The sequence below is a fragment of the Pleurodeles waltl genome, chromosome 5 (genome assembly GCF_031143425.1).
Source record: "Pleurodeles waltl isolate 20211129_DDA chromosome 5, aPleWal1.hap1.20221129, whole genome shotgun sequence".
NCBI lineage: Eukaryota > Metazoa > Chordata > Amphibia > Caudata > Salamandridae > Pleurodeles > Pleurodeles waltl.
This window is the reverse complement of record NC_090444.1, coordinates 1,333,568,045-1,333,590,194: the sequence shown is the minus strand read 5'-3', so window position 1 is coordinate 1,333,590,194 and position 22,150 is coordinate 1,333,568,045. Positions and strand designations below refer to the sequence as shown.

Below are 22,150 nucleotides of genomic sequence, written 5' to 3'. Positions count from 1 at the left end.
TATGTCAACATACACCACACAGGTGTTTAACACGAAAGCCCAGCCCTTAGAAGTCAGACATAGAGTACCTGGGCTTGTAGTTAAAAGAATCACATTTCTAATTTGTGAAGCAAGTCAAAATAGTAATGGAATACTCTGATTCCTCATTAAGAGGAAATCCAAAAACTTGCCTCTTTAGACCTAGATATTATCAGCATTTTTGGCACTTCATGCTCTGTACCATGGGAAGGAAACCCCTGCGCTGGTACACCTCAGCTGACGTAACTATGCGCTCTACAAATTATCTTATTATTATTATAATTATCTTAATTGTGACCAGATAGGAAGGACCAATACTATTAGACCTTTCACCGCTTGTTAACAGTGGACAGACCTTACACAGAATATCTAACTTAAAAACTTCTCCAGGTGCATGATTCTTTTCCAATACTAACTGATGCAATGAGAGGGCATGCTTACCACTCAAAAAAGAGACCACCCAGTTAGCACTTCCAAAAATACCACCAAAACAAACAAACAAGTATCAGAAAATATTTAAGACTTAGTGTAATCAAAAAGAATAAAAGAACTTCCAAATTACTAAAAAAAAAAAAAAAAAAAAAAAAAGATCATAGCTACATTCAAATCGGCTATAAAACATGAGAGGGTGAAATGTTAAAAAACAACAATTTGCAAGAAGGTTTGCGCCAGATGTACTAACATTAGGAAAACTGATTTCCTCTGAATCGCAATTTGGAAATCGGTATTCCTAAAGTATGAAACACTCGAGTTTCACTAGCAATTCCTAGTGGGTCGCAAATAGACCTATCGCCTGTATATTAATGAAGTAGGTCGGAATTTGTGACTCTCTAGGAATCACAGCTATCACAAGGATGGTGGCCTGCTGTCAGCAGACCACAATGTCTGTGATTGCTTTTTAATAAAGCATTTTTTCAGCCCATTTTGTTTAAAAGGAAAATAGGATGTGTTTAAAAAGAAAAAATGAAGTTTCATTTTTAGTTTTTAAGAGCAGGCAGTTGGCCATTGAACTCCAGCCTGCCCTAAAAAAAATGTAAAAAACATTCTCAAAGGGGCTCCCCTTCCCATTTGCGAATGGGTTACCACCAACTCTGAGTTGGTGGTATTGTGTGAAGATTTTGCGACCACAATTCGGTCGCAGAACAGTCATACATCCTATTCTGATTCAGTATTTGGAAGGGATACCCTAAACAAGCCCCTTCCAAATACTAAATCAGTATGTATTCACAATTCCAAACTGCGATTCGTAAACATGTTAATGAATCGCAATTTGGAATTAATCCATACCAAAATGCATTATTCCATTCACAAACAGCCAGATTCAGTGAATACGGCGACCGGAAAAATGCTTGATATATCTGACCCTTAGTTCTGAGCACAGAGTTGAGCAAATAACAATCAAAATGCTGAAAAATCTATAGCTGTTAATCAAGTGCATATAACAGAACACAATGACGTGAAAAAATTAATTAAGAGCATACATGATCACCTATGGAAACTTAAAATTAGATGTACGACACTCCACAACTCTCGTTTTACAGAAGGTTCATTATTCTACATAATTAATGCATCCGACTATGATGGTTACCATCTGAACTGTCAGATTCTGGGCTGTCAGTGGTGCTGTCCAAATCATCTTTATGTAAAACATCATTCTGTTTTGCCTTGTGGAAGCGCTCCAGAGTACTAAACTTGTCCAGTGCCTTGCTGTGGAATGCACTGGAAGACTTATGTGGAGTAACTTGGATACACAACGAAACACGTACAGCCATGCATCAGAGAGAAAACAAATTAAAGGAGAAAAGAAAGCAAAAGAAGAGCATTAATATATTAAGAAGCAATAACAAAAAAGAAAACACTTTATAGGATGTACAGAACAGACAAAGGGGACAGCACAGATGCAGTTCAGAACAAACAATACAGGCAGCGAGAAGATAATGAACATAAGTTCAATTTGTAGAAGGGAGTGACTCCAGATTTCAATTTGTGCCTCTAATCTCTGTAATAGGAAGCCAAAATGGAGAAAAAAAAACAGCGTTTGGAAGATGGAAGAATCATCTCCAGTTTAGAAAAACTCTGAAGACCTCACTTCATGGGCACTCTCAAAACACGATTCTGGTGTCCGTCAAAAGAACCGAACATATCACTATCGCACATTCAAATAATGTTTCTTTTTCTAGTTTTGCATCTTCAGATTGCAGGCGATATAAAAAAAGCCTCCATCTACTATATTCCTAAAACACAGCATAAAAAAACTGACCTTGGCCTATAATTTTGGAATGTTGCATCTCATTTCTTTCTTTTGAATCAGCCTCGCCTTACCTTCCATTCTCCACATGAAGCCTCTCCTCAAGCTTAGCCTACTCTAAGACATATGCCTGTCTACTTTATTCTGTCTCTTGTATTTTTATCTGAATTCCCATACTTCATTTCATAGAGCACAACCTTTCTTTGAAACTGTACATCTAGCCTCTCTATTGAGTGCACTAATAATTTGCACACTCACATACCCTGACTAATGATCATACCTAACGCCACTAAATTTATTCTACAAATGAGAAACTGGAGTAAGTGCACTGAATGGTTTCACTGAGAGCACTACTAGACTAATCCCAATTACCAACAACAACTGGATGAACTTCTAACCTTGAGTTCCAGAGTAGCATAATACTCGCTGTAAAGCATTTCAGTGCCTCGTCAAGGGTAGTGAGTGCTATAATAATGGAATTACCATACAATACACGAAATGGACCATTTCTATGAGTCAGTGACATTCTACAGTAGTCCTCCATTACTTCTATATTTAGATTAGAAAATAGGCTAGATCACCCGTACGTATTCTGGACACATAAAGGTCATTTTCTCTTAGTCCCTACAAAGCAGCTGGTATTTTTCATGTATCCACCCTGTAAACATGATGGCACTAACTTTTGGTTGTTGTAATATTCAAGTTTTTGGAAGATGGAAATTACATGCAAAAGTTTTTTGAACCACACAAAATCCGACATTGTACCAGTTTCCAAAACATTTGCATGGCCACCCACTGGAGTCAGCCATGCACTTCTCTTTTCATTTCCCCAACACTAACCATTAATCACATGGGAGATGTGTTTTCTATAGGAAACACAATCTTCATTCTAATCCCTATTCTGTGAATCAGGATGCAGCTTTTACAAAAATAATTGCAGGTTTTGTGTACATGGACAGGGGCATGCAAAAACACTTGTAAAGCCTGTTCTATAGATTTATGGAAAAAGGACTATGTGCCTGATTTATAGTTCTGTGGATGAGACACGCCATCACAACTTTAACGGATATCGCGTCCGGTAATGCGGTGGACAGGATATCTGTCAGGTTTGTGATGAAGTAACCTGTCCAGCAAACTCTAAATCGGTCTCTCTGTGCCTAAATGTATATATTTTTTTTAAATTGTGAATTCAGGGCAAATAAAGGAGAGTGGGTTAGAGTTTTCCACTTGCACCTATTATTTAATATTTGGAATCAGGTACATTATTTTTTAACGATTCATACATTAAGTAATTACCAGAAGTCGGTCTTTCAATATCTGCATTACATAAATGGATATTGTGACATCTACTTTTATCTCCACGAAGGTGTGTAGTTGATACAGTAAATCAGTTGTAAGCTCCGCTGTTTCTACAAAAGCCTTTATTAGCTCTACCTTTCTGACACCTTTTTAAGTTTGTTCAGTGAAAAGTAGAAGCCATGCATCCGTTACATCTAAAATAGTAAGGAAAAAAAGCCAGAATCTATTGTTTCCAAAAACAACATTTCCCTCAAATGTGGAAATAAAAATAGCAAATGCTTTGTATGAATCTTGCAGACCACTTCGCAATTGGTATTGAAGAATCCATGCATAGCACCGGAATGAGAACATACTTATTGAATTCCTTCGGCCAGCACTGCGCAGACGGGTTCCACGCTCAAGAGCGTATTTTTAATCCAAAGAATGTCTCTTACTCCAATTAAACCAATTTTCTCACCTGACTAATTGGCCTGTACAGTGACTATGAAAAAAGCTCAGGCCATCAGCAGCAAGGTCGACCTCACCTGGATGCATGTAGGTATTACTTTCAATTCCCCTACATTGTAGTGTGGTCAGTTTTATGTATCCTTTGCGCATTAGCTTCAGGCTTTAGGCCTTTGTGCATTTTGCCCTTGGTGTATTTTATTCCTTTGCTCGTAGCTTAGAGCCTTCGTGCACTTTGCTCTAAATGCTTTTTATTCGGCTTCGTACTGTTATTTTTCAAATAGTCAGTTCTACGGTCTTGTTTTATATTTCATATCACACTGTTTAGCCTACTTCAGCACTGGAGTTCTCCATAACGCATTACTCTGTGCTTCAGTAAAGGATACAGTCTGGTACATTGCCAATAGACGTGGTAGGAGTTTAGTCTTTGGCATTCCTGCGTAGGGACATTTTGTGATCACGCTGACATGTTAGTTATAAAACACTTCCTTGTCCCAATACACGCGAGAGGGAGATTCCGACCAGCGAACCACAACTAGACGCTGACTGCCTCGTTGCAGATACTGAACCAGATCACAGGCCTTTGCTCAGGTATGAGGGCTGATGTCTCCCGAGGGATTCAGAAAGGCAAGTTAGAAGCTTAATGTAAAGAAATGGCTCCCTGTTGCAGTTACCCCCCACTTTTTGCCTGATACTGATGCTGACTTGACTGAGAAGTGTGCTGGGACCCTGCTAACCAGGCCCCAGCACCAGTGTTCTTTCACCTAAAATGTACCATTGTTTCCACAATTGGCACAACCCTGGCACCCAGATAAGTCCCTTGTAACTGGTACCCCTGGTACCAAGGGCCCTGATGCCAGGGAAGGTCTCTAAGGGCTGCAGCATGTCTTATGCCACCCTAGGGACCCCTCACTCAGCACAGACACACTGCTTGCCAGCTTGTGTGTGCTGATGGGGAGAAAATGACTAAGTCGACATGGCACTCCCCTCAGGGTGCCATGCCAACCTCCCACTGCCTGTGGCATAGGTAAGTCACTCCTCTAGTAGGCCTTACAGCCCTAAGGCAGGGTGCACTATACCACAGGTGAGGGCATATGTGCATGAGCACTATGCCCCTACAGTGTCTAAGCAAAACCTTAGACATTGTAAGTGCAGGGTAGCCATAAGAGTATATGGGCTGGGAGTCTGTCAAAAACGAACTCCACAGCTCCATAATGGCTAGACTGAATACTGGGAAGTTTAGTATCAAACTTCTCAGAATAATAAACCGACACTGATGCCAGTGTTGGATTTATTAAAAAAATGCACACAGAGGGCATCTTAGAGATACCCCCTGTATTTTACCCAATTGTTCAGTGCAGGACTGACTGGTCTGTGCCAGCCTGCTGCTGAGAGACGAGTGTCTGACCTCATGCGGTGAGAGCCTTTGTGCTCTCTGAGGACAGAAACAAAGCCTGCTCTGGGTGGAGGTGCTTCACACCTCCCCTCTGCAGGAACTGTAACACCTAGCAGTGAGCTTCAAAGGCTCAAGCTTCGTGTTACAATGCCCCAGGGCACTCCAGCTAGTGGAGATGCCCGCCCCCTGGACACAGCCCCCACTTTTGGCGGCAAGTCCAGGAGAAATAATGAGAATAACAAGGAGGAGTCACTGGCCAGTCAGGACAGCCCCTAAGGTGTCCTGAGCTGAGGTGACTCTGACTTTTAGAAATCCTCCATCTTGTAGAAGGAGGATTCCCCCAATAGGGATAGGAATGTGACCCCCTCCCCTTTGGAGGAGGCACAAAGAGGGTGTACCCACCCTCAGGGCTAGTAGCCATTGGCTACTAACCCCCCAGACCTAAACACACCCTTAAATTTAGTATTTAAGGGCTTCCCTGAACCTAAGAATTTAGATTCCTGAAACCTACAAGAAGAAGAAGACTGCTGAGCTGAAAAACCCTTGCAGAGGAAGAACAGAAGACACCAACTGCTTTGGCCCCAGTCCTACCGGCCTGTCTCCTGCCTTCCAAAGAAACCTGCTCCAGCGACGCTTTCCAAAGGACCAGCGACCTCTGAATCCTCAGAGGACTGCCCTGCTTCGAGAAAAACAAGGAACTCCCGAGGACAGCGGCCCTGCTCCAAAAGACTGCAACTTTGTTTCAAAGGAGCAGATTTAAAGACCCCTGCAACTCCCCGCAAGAAGCGTGAGACTTGCAACACTGCACCCGGCGACCCCGACTCGACTGGTGGAGAACCAACACCTCAGGGAGGACCCTCCGGCGACTCCGAGACTGTGAGTAACCAAAGTTGTGTCCCCTGAGCCCCCACAGCGACGCCTGAAGAGGGAATTCCGAGGCTCCCCCTGACCGCGACTGCCTGAACCTAAAGTCCCGACGGCTGGAAAAAACCCTGCACCCGCAGCCCCCAGCACCGGAAGGAACGGAACTTCTGTGCAGGAGTGACCCCCAGGAGGCCCTCTCCCTTGCCCAGGTGGTGGCTACCCCGAGGAGCCCCCCCCCTTGCCTGCCTGCAATGCTGAAGAGATCCCTTGGTCTCTCATTGAAAACCATTGAAAACCCGACGCGTGTTTGCACACTGCACCCGGCCGACCCCGCGCTGCTGAGGGTGTACTTTTTTGTGCTGACTTGTGTCCCCCCCGGTGCCCTACAAAACCCCCCTTGTCTGCCCTCCGAAGACGCGGGTACTTACCTGCTGGCAGACTGGAACCGGGGAACCCCCTTCTCTCCATTGAAGCCTATGTGTTTTGGGCACCTCTTTGACCTCTGCACCTGACCGGCCCTGAGCTGCTGGTGTGGTAACTTTGGGGTTGCTCTGAACCCCCAACGGTGGGCTACCTTGGACCCCAATCTTAACCCCGTAGGTGGTTTACTTACCTGCAAAAACTAACATTACTTTACCTCCCCCAGGAACTGTGAAAATTGCACTGTGTCCACTTTTAAAACAGCTTATTGTGTTTTATGTAAAAAGTATATATGCTACTGTGATTATTCAAAGTTCCCAAAGTACTTACCTGCAATACCTTTCAAATGAGATATTACATGTAGAATTTGAACCTGTGGTTCTTAAAATAAACTAAGAAAATATATTTTTCTATAACAAAACCTATTGGCCTGGATTTGTCTCGGAGTGTGTGTTCCTCATTTATTGCCTGTGTGTATGTACAACAAATGCTTAACACTACTCCTTGGATAAGCCTACTGCTCGACCACACTACCACAAAATAGAGCATTAGTATTATCTCTTTTTGCCACTATCTTACCTCTAAGGGGAACCCTTGGACTCTGTGCATACTATTCCTTACTTTGAAATAGTGCATACAGAGCCAACTTCCTACATTGGTGGATCAGCGGTGGGGTACAAGACTTTGCATTTGCTGGACTACTCAGCCAATACCTGATCACACGACAAATTCCAAAAATTGTCATTAGAAATTGATTTTTGCAATTTGAACTATTTTTCTAAATTCTTAAAAGACCTGCTAGGGCCTTGTGTTAGATCCTGTTTAGCATTTCTTTTAGAGTTTAAAAGTTTGTGAAAGTTTGAATTAGAACCTAGAACTAGTTTTAGATTCTTAAAAAGTATTCCAACTTTTAGAAGCATAATATCTAGTACAGAGATGAATGTGGTGGAACTCGACACCACCCCTTACCTCCATCTTAAGATGAGGGAGCTAAGGTCACTCTGTAAAATAAAGAAAATTACAATGGGCCCCAGACCTTCCAAACTACAGCTCCAGGAGCTTTTGGCAGAGTTTGAAAGAGCCAACCCCTCTGAGGATGGCAACACAGAGGATGAAGATAGTGACTTGGAGGGCAATTCCCCCCCTCCAGTCCTACTTAGGGAGAACAGGGCTGCTCAAGCCCTGACTCCAAACATAATAGTCAGAGATGCTGTTTCCCTCACAGGAGAGACCAACATCTCTGAAATCACTGAGGATAACTCCAGTGAAGAGGACATCCAGTTAGCCAGGATGGCCAAGAGATTGGCTCTGGAAAGACAGATCCTAACCATAGAAAGGGAAAGAAAAGAGATGGGCCTAGGACCCATCCATGGTGGCAGCAACATAACTAGGGTCAGAGATTCTTCTGACATGTTGAAAATCCCTAAAGGGATTGTAACTAAATATGAAGATGGTGATGACATCACCAAATGGTTCACAGCTTTTGTGAGGGCTTGTGTAACCGAAAAGTAAGCAAATCTCACTGGGGTGCTCTCCTTTGGGAAATGTTCACTGGAAAGTGTAGGGATAGACTCCTCACACTCTCTGGAAAAGATGCAGAATCTTATGACCTCATGAAGGGAACCCTGATTGAGGGCTTTGGATTCTCCACTGAGGAGTATAGGATTAGATTCAGGGGGGCTCAAAAATCCTCGAGCCAGACCTGGGTTGATTTTGTAGACTACTCAGTGAAAACACTGGATGGTTGGGTAACTGGAAATGAAGTGCATGACTATGTGGGCTTTATAATTTGTTTATGAAAGAACACATTTTAAGTAACTGCTTCAATGAAAAGTTGCATCAGTATCTGGTAGACCTAGGTCCAATTTCTCCCCAAGAATTGGGAAAGAAGGCAGACCATTGGGTCAAGACTAGGGTAACCAAAACTTCCACTGGGGGTGACCAAAAGAAAGGGGTTACAAAGCCTCCCCAGGAGAAAGTGGGTGACACTAGAAATAAAGAAAAAGAGTCCTCTGTAGGCCCCCAAAAACCAGAGCAGGTGGATGGGCCCCGAGACACAACCCAAAACAAAGGTGGGTACCAGGGTAAGAACTGGGATGCCACTAAGGCATGGTGCCATAACTGTAGACAGACAGGGCACCACACCAAGGACACTTCTTGTCCCAAAAACAAACCCCCTAGCAAAATCCCAGGGGTAACCAGTGTAGCCATTGGGGATGACTCCTCAGATGAGGAGGTCTTCATAGCCTTCAACTGGAAAAAGGGCCCAACAGGTGAGTTGGAGATTCCAGAGGGAAGTAGACACTTCCACCACCTACTAGTGAATGGAATCCCAGCCACTGCCCTGAGAGACACTTGTGCCAGTCATACTATTGTGCAAGACAGGCTGGTGTTCTCAAACCAGTACATCCCCGGTGAGACTGCCAGAGTAAGAGTTAGCCCAGACAGGGTCACTGATAGGCCTGTGGCTTTTGTGCCCAAAGAAGTGGGTGGGACTTTTAGCTGGAGAAGGGTGGTAGTCAGTACAGACCTCCCCCTTGATTGTCTCCTTGGAAATGACTACCCAGAGGTTAGTCAGAGCCCAAGAGAGGAAATGGTCCAGTGCCAGTCCTCTCCCAAGGATTCTGGAGGTGCTACCCCTGCAGTAACTGCAAGTAGGCCCCAGAAGAAAAAGAAAAGAAAACGGAGTAGGAAAGGTGGACAACCTTTAGCCAAGGTTCCAGCAAGCCAGGGAGATTCTGCTCCAGTAGGGGAGAACTCCAAAAGTGGCTCTGATAAAGTCCAACCTGACCCACAAGAAGTCCTGGCTAGTCAGGCAACTGTTAAACCTGAGTGGGTGGCTCCTCAGCTAACAGAAGAAAGAGTGGAAGAAGGGTGTTTACTACAAGATGTGGTAACCCCCCACTCTAATACAGCAGACAGGCACCCTGAACCCAAAGAAGCCTGTAACTTAGCCCCTTCCTTGTAGGTGAAGAGCTAAAGGTGTGGTTCTGGGCACTGACAGCTGTCAGTGGCCTCTGCTGGGTGTTAGCCTTTATGGCTGCACTATCCTTGGCATGGTGGTCTGACCCCATGCCCAATAGCAAGTTAGGCCCCCTGACCCTGTTGGTCATGGTGGGGTTACTCCAGCTCTGGGTAACCTCTTTGGGTAAGCTAGGGGTGACCCTGGCTAAGATAAGATTAGCAGAGGTGGATACCTCTAACCCCAAAATAGAGAGAATGGGTGGAGACATTAAAGACACAGACAAGAGGCAGTTCAGACTAGGTCCTATCACTGTGGAAGTGGGTCAGTTCCCCAGAGGGAATGACCTGAACAGGAGGATGTAAGGCAGAGTAGGCCCTGCAACAAACCAGCCTATTTCCTCTACTCTTCCTCGCCTGACAGACTAGGAAGACTCTCCCAGCTTTGGCTGAGTCTCCTGGCCTGTGGGCTGGGGGGGGCTTGTGTAAAGAAATGGCTCCCTGTTGCAGTTACCCCCCACTTTTTGCCTGATACTGATGCTGACTTGACTGAGAAGTGTGCTGGGACCCTGCTAACCAGGCCCCAGCACCAGTGTTCTTTCACCTAAAATGTACCATTGTTTCCACAATTGGCACAACCCTGGCACCCAGATAAGTCCCTTGTAACTGGTACCCCTGGTACCAAGGGCCCTGATGCCAGGGAAGGTCTCTAAGGGCTGCAGCATGTCTTATGCCACCCTAGGGACCCCTCACTCAGCACAGACACACTGCTTGCCAGCTTGTGTGTGCTGATGGGGAGAAAATGACTAAGTCGACATGGCACTCCCCTCAGGGTGCCATGCCAACCTCCCACTGCCTGTGGCATAGGTAAGTCACCCCTCTAGTAGGCCTTACAGCCCTAAGGCAGGGTGCACTATACCACAGGTGAGGGCATATGTGCATGAGCACTATGCCCCTACAGTGTCTAAGCAAAACCTTAGACATTGTAAGTGCAGGGTATCCATAAGAGTATATGGGCTGGGAGTCTGTCAAAAACGAACTCCACAGCTCCATAATGGCTACACTGAATACTGGGAAGTTTAGTATCAAACTTCTCAGAATAATAAACCCACACTGATGCCAGTGTTGGATTTATTAAAAAATGCACACAGAGGGCATCTTAGAGATACCCCCTGTATTTTACCCAATTGTTCAGTGCAGGACTGACTTGTCTGTGCCAGCCTGCTGCTGAGAGACGAGTGTCTGACCTCATGCGGTGAGAGCCTTTGTGCTCTCTGAGGACAGAAACAAAGCCTGCTCTGGGTGGAGGTGCTTCACACCTCCCCCCTGCAGGAACTGTAACACCTAGCAGTGAGCTTCAAAGGCTCAAGCTTCGTGTTACAATGCCCCAGGGCACTCCAGCTAGTGGAGATGCCCGCCCCCCTGGACACAGCCCCCACTTTTGGCGGCAAGTCCAGGAGAAATAATGAGAATAACAAGGAGGAGTCACTGGCCAGTCAGGACAGCCCCTAAGGTGTCCTGAGCTGAGGTGACTCTGACTTTTAGAAATCCTCCATCTTGTAGAAGGAGGATTCCCCCAATAGGGATAGGGATAGGAATGTGACCCCCTCCCCTTGGGAGGAGACACAAAGAGGGTGTACCCACCCTCAGGGCTAGTAGCCATTGGCTACTAACCCCCCAGACCTAAACACGCCCATAAATGTAGTATTTAAGGGCTTCCCTGAACCTAAGAATTTAGATTCCTGAAACCTACAAGAAGAAGAAGACTGCTGAGCTGAAAAACCCCTGCAGAGGAAGAACAGAAGACACCAACTGCTTTGGCCCCAGTCCTACCGGCCGGTCTCCTGCCTTCCAAAGAAACCTGCTCCAGCGACGCTTTCCAAAGGACCAGCGACCTCTGAATCCTCAGAGGACTGCCCTGCTTCAAGAAAAACAAGGAACTCCCGAGGACAGCGGCCCTGCTCCAAAAGACTGCAACTTTGTTTCAAAGGAGCAGATTTAAAGACCCCTGCAACTCCCCGCAAGAAGCGTGAGACTTGCAACACTGCACCCGGCGACCCCGACTCGACTGGTGGAGAACCAACACCTCAGGGAGGACCCTCCGGCGACTCTGAGACTGTGAGTAACCAAAGTTGTGTCCCCTGAGCCCCCACAGCGACGCCTGAAGAGGGAATCCCGAGGCTCCCCCTGACCGCGACTGCCTGAACCTAAAGTCCCGACGGCTGGAAAAGACCCTGCACCCGCAGCCCCCAGCACCGGAAGGAACGGAACTTCTGTGCAGGAGTGACCCCCAGGAGGCCCTCTCCCTTTCCCAGGTGGTGGCTACCCCGAGGAGCCCCCCCCCTTGCCTGCCTGCACCGCTGAAGAGATCCCTTGGTCTCTCATTGAAAACCATTGAAAACCCGACGCGTGTTTGCACACTGCACCCGGCCGCCCCCGCGCTGCTGAGGGTGTACTTTTTTGTGCTGACTTGTGTCCCTCCCGGTGCCCTACAAAACCCCCCTGGTCTGCCCTCCGAAGACGCGGGTACTTACCTGCTGGCAGACTGGAACCGGGGCACCCCCTTCTCTCCATTGAAGCCTATGTGTTTTGGGCACCTCTTTGACCTCTGCACCTGACCGGCCCTGAGCTGCTGGTGTGGTAACTTAGGGGTTGCTCTGAACCCCCAACGGTGGGCTACCTTGGACCCCAATCTTAACCCCGTAGGTGGTTTACTTACCTGCAAAAACTAACATTACTTTACCTCCCCCAGGAACTGTGAAAATTGCACTGTGTCCACTTTTAAAACAGCTTATTGTGTTTTATGTAAAAAGTATATATGCTACTGTGATTATTCAAAGTTCCTAAAGTACTTACCTGCAATACCTTTCAATGAGATATTACATGTAGAATTTGAACCTGTGGTTCTTAAAATAAACTAAGAAAAGATATTTTTCTATAACAAAACCTATTGGCCTGGATTTGTCTCTGAGTGTGTGTTCCTCATTTATTGCCTGTGTGTATGTACAACAAATGCTTAACACTACTCCTTGGATAAGCCTACTGCTCGACCACACTACCACAAAATAGAGCATTAGTATTATCTCTTTTTGCCACTATCTTACCTCTAAGGGGAACCCTTGGACTCTGTGCATACTATTCCTTACTTTGAAATAGTGCATACAGAGCCAACTTCCTACACTTAACATGCTGTGCTCAAAATAGAACAAGCAGAGGGAGAGTAGAAACTGTTAAACACCATGATAGCGTTGTTCTTATGTTTTACTCTCCTGGTGACTATTTCAATCCTACTGTGTTGTATGGTTCTGGTTATTGCGGCTCACGCCTTATTATCTAAAATGCAGTTGTTTTATTAAAACATTATATAAAACTTATACTGCTTTTGTCATTTGTATATGAGATCATACTGTAAATGAGAGAGTTGGTTTGGATCTGAGTGACCACGACTTCCCTGAGAAGTTCCAAAGATGTCATGCACTTGGCTGCCCAATCATCTCTTCCCTTTGGGAGAAATGAGGCACTGCTAGTTAGCCGGAGCAAACCCGGATTTAGGGTGACAGAGTTCCTTCCACGTGGGTCAGACTCAGTCCCCCACACCGTGAACGATCCTGCTGCCTAGAAATCCAGTAGTCTCATTTAGGATAATGAGAGCCCACGCGACATGGCGCCGCCAACGATTGGTCTGGCTCTAGTTTTTGGGTCCGGCTGACTCTCTCGGTCTCATATATATTTTGACTCCTCGGTTCCATAAGCGGAGACGTCCGTGGGGCTGAGGATTTCCTCCGCCACGGGATAGGTGCAACCTATTGCTTAGTGGTTGGTTGTTCAAGCTTAAACTTTGAAAGGAAAAACCCTGTTATTGGTGTGCCTTCTCTGCCCAAGTGCTTTTTTTCTCTAGATGGCGAATCCTCTAGTGGTGCACGTAGCGCTTAATATGCGCCAACCGCTCACGGGACATCTGTTAGCACATGGCCTGACGGTCCAGGGGGGTCTGGTCACATTTGTGGTGGACGCCCATGCAGCCTATAGAACAGAACTTTTTTATTCTTGGGTCGTGTTTCCAGCAGTTGATGGGGGTACAAACACTTTTCACGAATACACTGTTGCGAATGTCCCTGGACAGTACAGGGCTTATGCATACTTAGAGATACCTTTATCTTATCAAGAACACCATAATTGGCTTGATGGCGCCCTCCCACACACAGTAGCACAAGTAAGGTTAGGTCCACGGAGTAATGATGGTCCGACCTGGCCTTTATTGGCTACTTACACACCATATCCTGCGGTTGCTAATTTGGCAGTGGCTGACGTGCGTCATTTATATATAGACTTAGCAACTACATACAGAAGACTGGTTCAGTTTGTAATGCAGGCATTAAATACTAATGCAGCGCGTGCTGCTCCAGCGCACCCACAGGCAGTGGTTCCGGGTATCAATCCGGCCACTGTACACTCAGTTATGGGTAAGGTACCGGCTAAACGTGAGGAAACTCCATTTTGGCTGGCGCAAAAAATGAATACGCTGGAAGCAGTATTTCCCCATACGGGACCTCAGGATAAACATAGAATATTGACGATGTGTTTGCCGTATGGAATGGTTCCTCCGGTGGACCTTTGTAATACCTGGGGCACGGTGTTTGCCGCGCTCTACACTACAGCACACGGTACACCAACATTAGCTAATTTGCCGGAAGTGCTTAAACAAATTCAAGATGAATATGGGGCTGCCCCCGCCTTAGATTTAGGCATGCAGTTGATGGGCAATTTTGCTGCAGTTTCTTCTATTATTTTGAGTAATCTCAAGGGAGAGGCAGTAGCACTAGCAGTGCGTATGCGTCTTCGGGACGTTCCGCAGATTAATCAGGAGCGGGAACTCCAGAGAATAATAGCAGAAACATATTCAAGTATTGATCGCGATAACCTAGGGGCTAGACCGCAAAAATCCCCAATTACAGGGTAAAAATAATAAAGATAATGCTAAACAACAGCAACCTGAGGGTACTAAAAAGCACTGGGAAAAGAAATAGCAAAAACCTAAGAAAGATGGGGGACAGTCTCCGCAACCGGAGACCCCGCAGAATAGGTATAATCTCACGAATAGGGATAATTTGAAGACGCCTGATAGATATCAATATACTGATACACGCCAATCTCGTTCCTGTCAGAACTCCTCGGACAAGAGAAGTGAGAGAGGTGGGCGGTCAGAGCGGAGAACTGAGTATGTGAAACCGAGACTGGAATCACAACGCTCAACGGAGGTTTCTATTAAACAGGAAGAGAAACCACTCCAACAAAAGCAACAATTTAAAAAGAGGAAGGTGGCAGCAGTCTCAGTTAGACATGCCACTCAAGAAGAGGGTTCTCTTGACGAACAAGACATGGGCGTTGGCACTGTTAGACAGCCCGGCAGAGGTCACAATAGTTCGCCGGAGACTTCTAGAGCATCTGGAGGTGAAAGCAACTGATGACTTCATACAAGTCGAAACGGCAGATATGCGAGTCTCTGATCCTGATAGAGTATATAAAGTAACTCTGCAATTAGAAGGGGACATTGACTGCATTGTACACGCCATCTTTTGGGACCATGTGGTAAAATCATATGACGTTCTGCTGGCCGAACAAGATTGGCCACCTGACTTTGTTCGAGACTGTCCGGTTGGGGAGGAGGTTATTACACCTTCATTCTCACCACTTGTTCCGAGAGAACTAGTGGAGTCCTATAGTAAATCAGGGGCTCTGGCACAGGCCCCCGCTCTATATAGAAATAACGTGGGGTGGGATAGACAATCACCTTATCATGTAATTCCAATAAAGGCCGAACCTCAGCCGCAGCCGCAGTATCCTATCAAATTTGAGGCAAGGGCATCGGTTAGGAAAATTCTTACACAATTGGAGTATCAGGGTGTAACTGTAATTTTACCGCCGCTGCACGGGGCCAAAGGAAATCGCTTTGTTTCCATTGATAATGTCAAGTTACAACATGTGGCTGATTCTGCACAGCAGACCAAGGGGGACACCCAGTAGTTCCGGAATCCCTCTCACTACTGGGGAAGAAGTCCCGCTGCAGGTGATTTGCACCGATGCTGTTTCCTCTCCGAGCTTGGGGAGGGTGGAAGCTGATCTTGTGATTGTTCCAAAGACGACGATTAATTTGGAATCTTTTGATCAAGTTGCTGTACGTTCTACTGATATTTCTGAACATGTGGTTTATAGCGTGCCAAGGCGAGAGCCACCATCTGCTTCTTTGTTCACGGTTGCACCTTTTGCAAGAACTGCCTCTGGCTGCTTCAACGACACTGATGATGCCGTGTCAGACTCCTCGTCCTCACTATCTTCAATCCGACGTCCACGTAAGCTGCTGTGTTGGATTAAACACACATATTTTGTTTTTCCTTGGAACTATTTGTGGCTTTTTATGGCTGTAATGACTGTTTTCTTGTGGTTAGGATTTGTGGTTACTTTTTTTTTGGTGATACATGGTCATTTTCTTCCTGAACGATCTGACATTGAGCACGTGGAGACGGTGTTGAAACCACATTTTTCGTCTCATATGGTTCGAAGAGACTTGTCCAATGTGAACATTTCTGCAATACCGATTCCGGATGGGATTGTGTGGGATAAAGTGATGTTTGATATATATGGTCCCACTGAATTGATTCAAATACCGTATGTTCTCAAGTTATCAATGAATGATATCGTTATACCAGGCATTGTTTCTGATGATTGGGATGTGAAGACAGTAGATTCTATGCTGACATAGTTACAATATTATACTGTCTACGATGATGAAGATGCTTACCTGTTTAGAGATAATCATGGTGACATGTTTTGCTACAATTATTATGGACACCACTTTATTCATAAAGCAAGTAGCCCTAAATCGATATTTGATTATGTGTAATGGGAACATTGCCCGACTCCTCCATAGGGGAGTTCTAAAACGTATTATGATAAATTTGCATATTTTTCTGGGCATAATCGGCAGAATGCTAAGTCTTACTATTTTAAAGTTACTCCGTATGCTAATAAGCAAATGTTATTGACCGATACTAAATTACTGTATTCAAATTTGTTTGTATCTAAACTTTTGGTTGAGGGGTATGAATATTGGTTTAAGTCTGTTGATTTAAAAAGTGACTGGCGAACAAAAAATTGGCAAATGCAAGGCAGGGACACATTATTTAGGGCATGTATTATCCCTGTGCAGATGATTTTCCTCAATGACACAGTACAACAAACTAGCTGTTTGGGCTTAGCAACGATTAGAGAATTGAATTTGCCTGGTATACCTGTCCCTTCAAAATTGAACAATTGGCAGCGATATGTTAATGCCACGTTTAGTGAGTTTACACACTGGGTCCAGAATGGTACGCTTAACACTTTATTGATACATCCGGGCGGGTGGTTATTATGGCCCGTAGACACTAATAAGTGTCATCAATGTTTTGTCACCTCTTCAGGGGGGTTCAGGACTAGTAGGGCGGACCCTCGCTACATATCACCAGAACATGCTGATATCATAACTACATACAGCGTGGGAAAGCTTTGTCAGCAATGGTTGAAATCATCCACGCTGGATGCAGTTAAATCACATCTCACGTTGCTGTCTAATGATACTGACTTACAAGATTTTTTGTCAGGACCAAAGATGCCACAGAAGAAACTTTTTTTATATGAAGTATATAATGAGATTTGGAAGCTTTCACAACAAGAGGCAGCGGCCCGGTTGAGACAAATTGATCAAGAAAATCTGATACAAGCTTTGTCTGTTGTGGATAATGGAATACATACCCTTTCAGACTGTGTTTACACAATTGACAACATCGCTTCCTCTGCTATAGACATTATTAAATCAGATATGTCTTCTTTATTTCATGGGCAGAGTCAGACGCGGTCCATCATGCAGCTGGGTTGGACTCCACAGACCTTGAAGGAAGGTCGCGTCCCGTGGCAGCACATTCGTGCCAGGGAGATATTTGTTTCCTTTAATTTGACTCATCAACAACAGCTGATGGCTAAAAAGGAAGCGACGTATGTTATGGTAAATATTGAAAAATTGGAGAAACTGCCTTTCACGGTTGCTGAGATTCCGTCAGCTGAGTGGTTGATTCATGGGGTTATTAATCTACCTATCTCCACTCTGCAATTTACTTCTTGTTTGAAGCACATTCCGGTGGGTAGATACGAACAGTTGGGAGACAGTTACATACACGAGGTGTGGGGGCTTCCCTTTCTATACAGATGTATTAATGGTTTGAGGGAGGTTTTCTTAGCGGTAGCGAATGCGAAACATCTGTCAGCCATTCCATGGTTTGTAAACATCTGTCCTTGCACAGGGCGTGTAATGCTTCGATTGCTAACTTAGCTTGTTATCTGAAGGGAGTTCCAGTCCCAGTTATTAAAAACACTTTCCAGGTGCTTTCTAACGGCAGTTACATTCTTCCTAACAGCGAACACTGTTGTGGCATGCGTGTCGGAATAGTTTACGTAGTCGTTGTCACCAAGGCCGTTACGTGCTCGGGAATGTGTTGTTTCCCCCCACTCAAATTAGGGAGGTAGCAGACATCTGGCCTCATATTGCTACTTCCAAGGTAAATTTCGACAAGTTGAGTCGATTAAAGGCTCTATTGTTTCAAAAGCATGTGGCCCTTACATCTGCTAGCGAGACTTACGCACTCCAGGTGGCAAGGTCATCGGCGGAAATACAGTCCCTTTTGAATACTAACTTTCCGAGTCACTTTGGTGAACTTGTGGGACGTATATTTAATGCATCCAGCACTACTGGAATTGCACATTTTTTCAAAGCCGTTGGTGTTGGTTTTGCTCACACCTTCTCTTCCATATTCGGTTTAATACCTTCGGCTATACACTCTATTTTCGGAAGCATTTTTGGGGGTTTCCTGATTACTTTGGCTTTATTGCCTGGAGTCTTGCTATTGCTCCTTATCTTCCGCAATGGCTGTCCCGCCACGACGAGATCCCATATTGATGCTCCTGTCAGCGCAGCTGTGTCGTGAACGCATGATGCAGCATTTTGGAGCAACACTCCTGGGACATTTGGAGTGTGACGGGTCTCTGACATTCCGGCCGGTTTTGGATTGTGTGCAACCCGTGTTTCGGTGCCTCTGGTGCTCGTTTGAACATGTACTGGCTCTCTGTCTCTCACTGCTGCGCCCTCCGGTGGTCGATGCTGATCTGTTGATGTTCCCGATTAGGGCTCATTCCCAGACTTGTGCACTACTGTTGCGTTTGCTTCGTGAGGCAGTTTATGAGATTCCCTTCCTGGAGGAAGATGGTATTGTCTCATTCATAGGCCGTGCACGGGGTGCCGCCCTGAATGGTTTTGGGGCTTTGGAACACACCTGCTCCATGGTACTTTTTGGCATGGATCTTCCAATTTTGACATATATCGAAGTGGAGGAACTCCTGCTTTCTATTGCTTCTGTCTGACAATTGAATTTTTTTTTCTTCTCAATGAAGTAGAAATTGACATTACATTGAATTTGGCTTTATCGTCACATGCTTCCCAAATTTATGACTTTGTTGTCCTCTGACCTTGTCAAAATGTATCTTGTTCTGTTTTGTTTATATCTGGGGCATATTTTTATTTTTTAGAACCACTTGCTACCGACAAGGGGAGGGTGTAGTGTGGTCAGTTTTATGTATCCTTTGCGCATTAGCTTCAGGCTTTAGGCCTTTGTGCATTTTGCCCTGGGTGTATTTTATTCCTTTGCTCGTAGCTTAGAGCCTTCGTGCACTTTGCTTTAAATGCTTTTTATTCGGCTTCGTACTATTATTTTTCAAATAGCCAGTTCTACGGTCTTGTTTTATATTTCATATCACACTGTTTAGCCTACTTCAGAACTGGAGTTCTCCATAACACATTACTCTGTGCTTCAGTCAAGGATACAGTCTGGTACATTGCCGATAGACGTGGTAGGAGTTTAGTCTTTGGCATTCCTGCGTAGGGACATTTTGTGATCACGCTGACATGTTAGTTATAAAAACACTTCCTTGTCCCAATGCACGCGAGAGGGAGATTCCGACCAGGGAACCACAACTAGACGCGGACTGCCTCGTTGCAGATGCTGAACCAGATCACAGGCCTTTGCTCAGGTATGAGGGCTGATGTCTCCCGAGGGATTCAGAAAGGCAAGATAGAAGCTTAACATGCTGTGCTCAAAATAGAACAAGCAGAGGGAGAGTAGAAACTGTTAAACACCATGATAGCGTTGTTCTTATGTTTTACTCTCCTGGTGACTATTTCAATCCTACTGTGTTGTATGGTTCTGGTTATTGCGGCTCACGCCTTATTATCTAAAATGCAGTCGTTTTATTAAAACATTATATAAAACTTATACTGCTTTTGTCATTTGTATATGAGATCATACTGTAAATGAGAGAGTTGGTTTGGATTTGAGTGACCACGACTTCCCTGAGAAGTTCCAAAGATGTCATGCGCTCGGCTGCCCAATCATCTCTTCCCTTTGGGAGAAATGAGGCACTGCTAGTTAGCCGGAGCAAACACGGATTTAGGGTGACACAGTTCCTTCCACGTGGGTCAGACTCAGTCCCCCACACCGCGAACGATCCTGCTGCCTAGAAATCCAGTAGTCTCATTTAGGATAATGAGAGCCCACGCGACAACATCATGGGACAGAAGGTTACCATACATTCTAAGAAGCTAGCTTGTTTTGCCCACATGCTGGGAAGAAAAAGTAATTTGAAACGTTGAGGATATTAAGGACTGCAGACCATCCAGCTCAGGATAAGGGCACTAGCCGGAGCAGCGTCCTTGTCGCCAGTGTCTCATTTGCTCAACTAAAGTATCTATAACAGGTTTAATTGCTGCAATACTTTAGCTTCCCTGACTCCAACTCTACTATGTATTTGTGAGACGCACTTCTGTGACTTGTTTAAGTTGCAGTTGAAGGTCCAATTTACTTCCGAGTTATTTCTGCACCTCATGCATTGATAAATCTAAAACATACAAGTTTTCACAAAATAACTGGTTCTCTTCAAGAGCAATTGACTGTGATAAAGAGTTGGTATCTGTCATACAATCATTTTATTTAATTTTTCCCCCCATATCAGGGTGGGATGCTCAATAGTCAATTAAAAAAAACAGTATTACAATGCACCAAATAACATTGAAAACAAACTGAAATCCACAGAACTACCACTAGCCTTCCCAACTTCATTTTATGACCTTCAGCCCAGTTAATCAGGTGGAGGCCAACTGTCAGATTTTCAAAACTCATTTCTTTGAGGCATTGATAGCTTCATAAACCGGACGTAAGATGGACACATGCTAGTCTTTAAAAGATACCAGTGCTGAAGAACTGCAGTCACTTTTGTCTTCTCCAGCATTGGCTCTTTCATAAATTCACATGCTTGAATTAACATTACCAATGCAGAACATCATATTAAGAAAAATGCTTATGAAGTAATCAGGCTCACTGTTAGAAATTGGGTATTTAGTTGGCAGAGGTATGCACTCTGTCCAAGTAGGTACCACAATCCTAGTCATAGTAAGTCACATCACACCATACATTAACCTGTGCTCACCCTTTAGTACCTTGGCACAGAGGAGGCAGGCTTAATTCAGGAGGGAATATGGAAAGTATTTGTGCAACTCTTAAAATAGTAAAACAGCACACAAAAATAGTCCACATTAGTTTAGAACAACAGAGCTTCTTTTAATGAACAAAACAAGACCAAAACAAAAAAATACAATGCGTAGAAGTCAAGATATGAATTTTTCAAGAATATCTGCCAATATGTTGCTAAAAAGCATTAAGAGCCAACAGGGGCTATCTGGTCATGCTAGACTAGGTTAAATGTGAAAGGTCAGGCAAACCACGATGGAGCACAGGTTGGATACAAGGGACCAACCCTGTCCTGTTAAAGTACCTCGCTGTGCCACTGACAGGGCCTAATGCATGGAGCAGAGGAGGCGATGCATCAATTCCGCTTGATGTAGGCGATGCATTGTTCTAAGCCGCTCAATCAAGATGGGGTGGCGCCTTCCTCTGATGTAGGTGATACATCGTTGTCAATGCGATCTCCTTGACTCAAGCGATGCGTCGGCACCAAAGCAGATGCATTCGTTCTGATCGGTGCAACGACGTGGATGCACAAGTTCTGGCAGTTGCAGCACTTTATACCCACTTCCAAGGCTCCAGGACTTGATTGGCATCACTTAGCAGGGCAAGACTTTGAGCAAGCAAAGTCCAGGGGCTGTTGCAGGATGAAGAGGTCTTTGATGTCCCTGAGACTTCAGAACAGGAGGCAAGTGAGCAAGCCCTTGGAATCTGGGGATGTAGAGCTGCAGGTCCAGTCCTTCTCACTCTCAGGCAAGGAGGGCAACAGGCAGTAGGGCAGGCACAGCAGAGCAGGAGTCCAGTGAAGTCCTGCAGAATGACAGTCCCTTCAGCAGCACAGCAGTCCTTCTTTCTTGCAGAATGTCCTCAGGTCTAGAAGTGTACTGAGTTTGTGGT

At 45.0% G+C, this 22,150-nt stretch overlaps 1 protein-coding gene across 1 annotated transcript in view; it reads right to left on the bottom strand.

Annotated features, from left to right (window-relative positions):
* CEP162 (centrosomal protein 162) overlaps positions 1-22,150 on the bottom strand; it is a 697,428-nt gene that overhangs the window by 595,021 nt on the left and 80,257 nt on the right. The gene's annotated exons all lie outside the window — the stretch shown is intronic.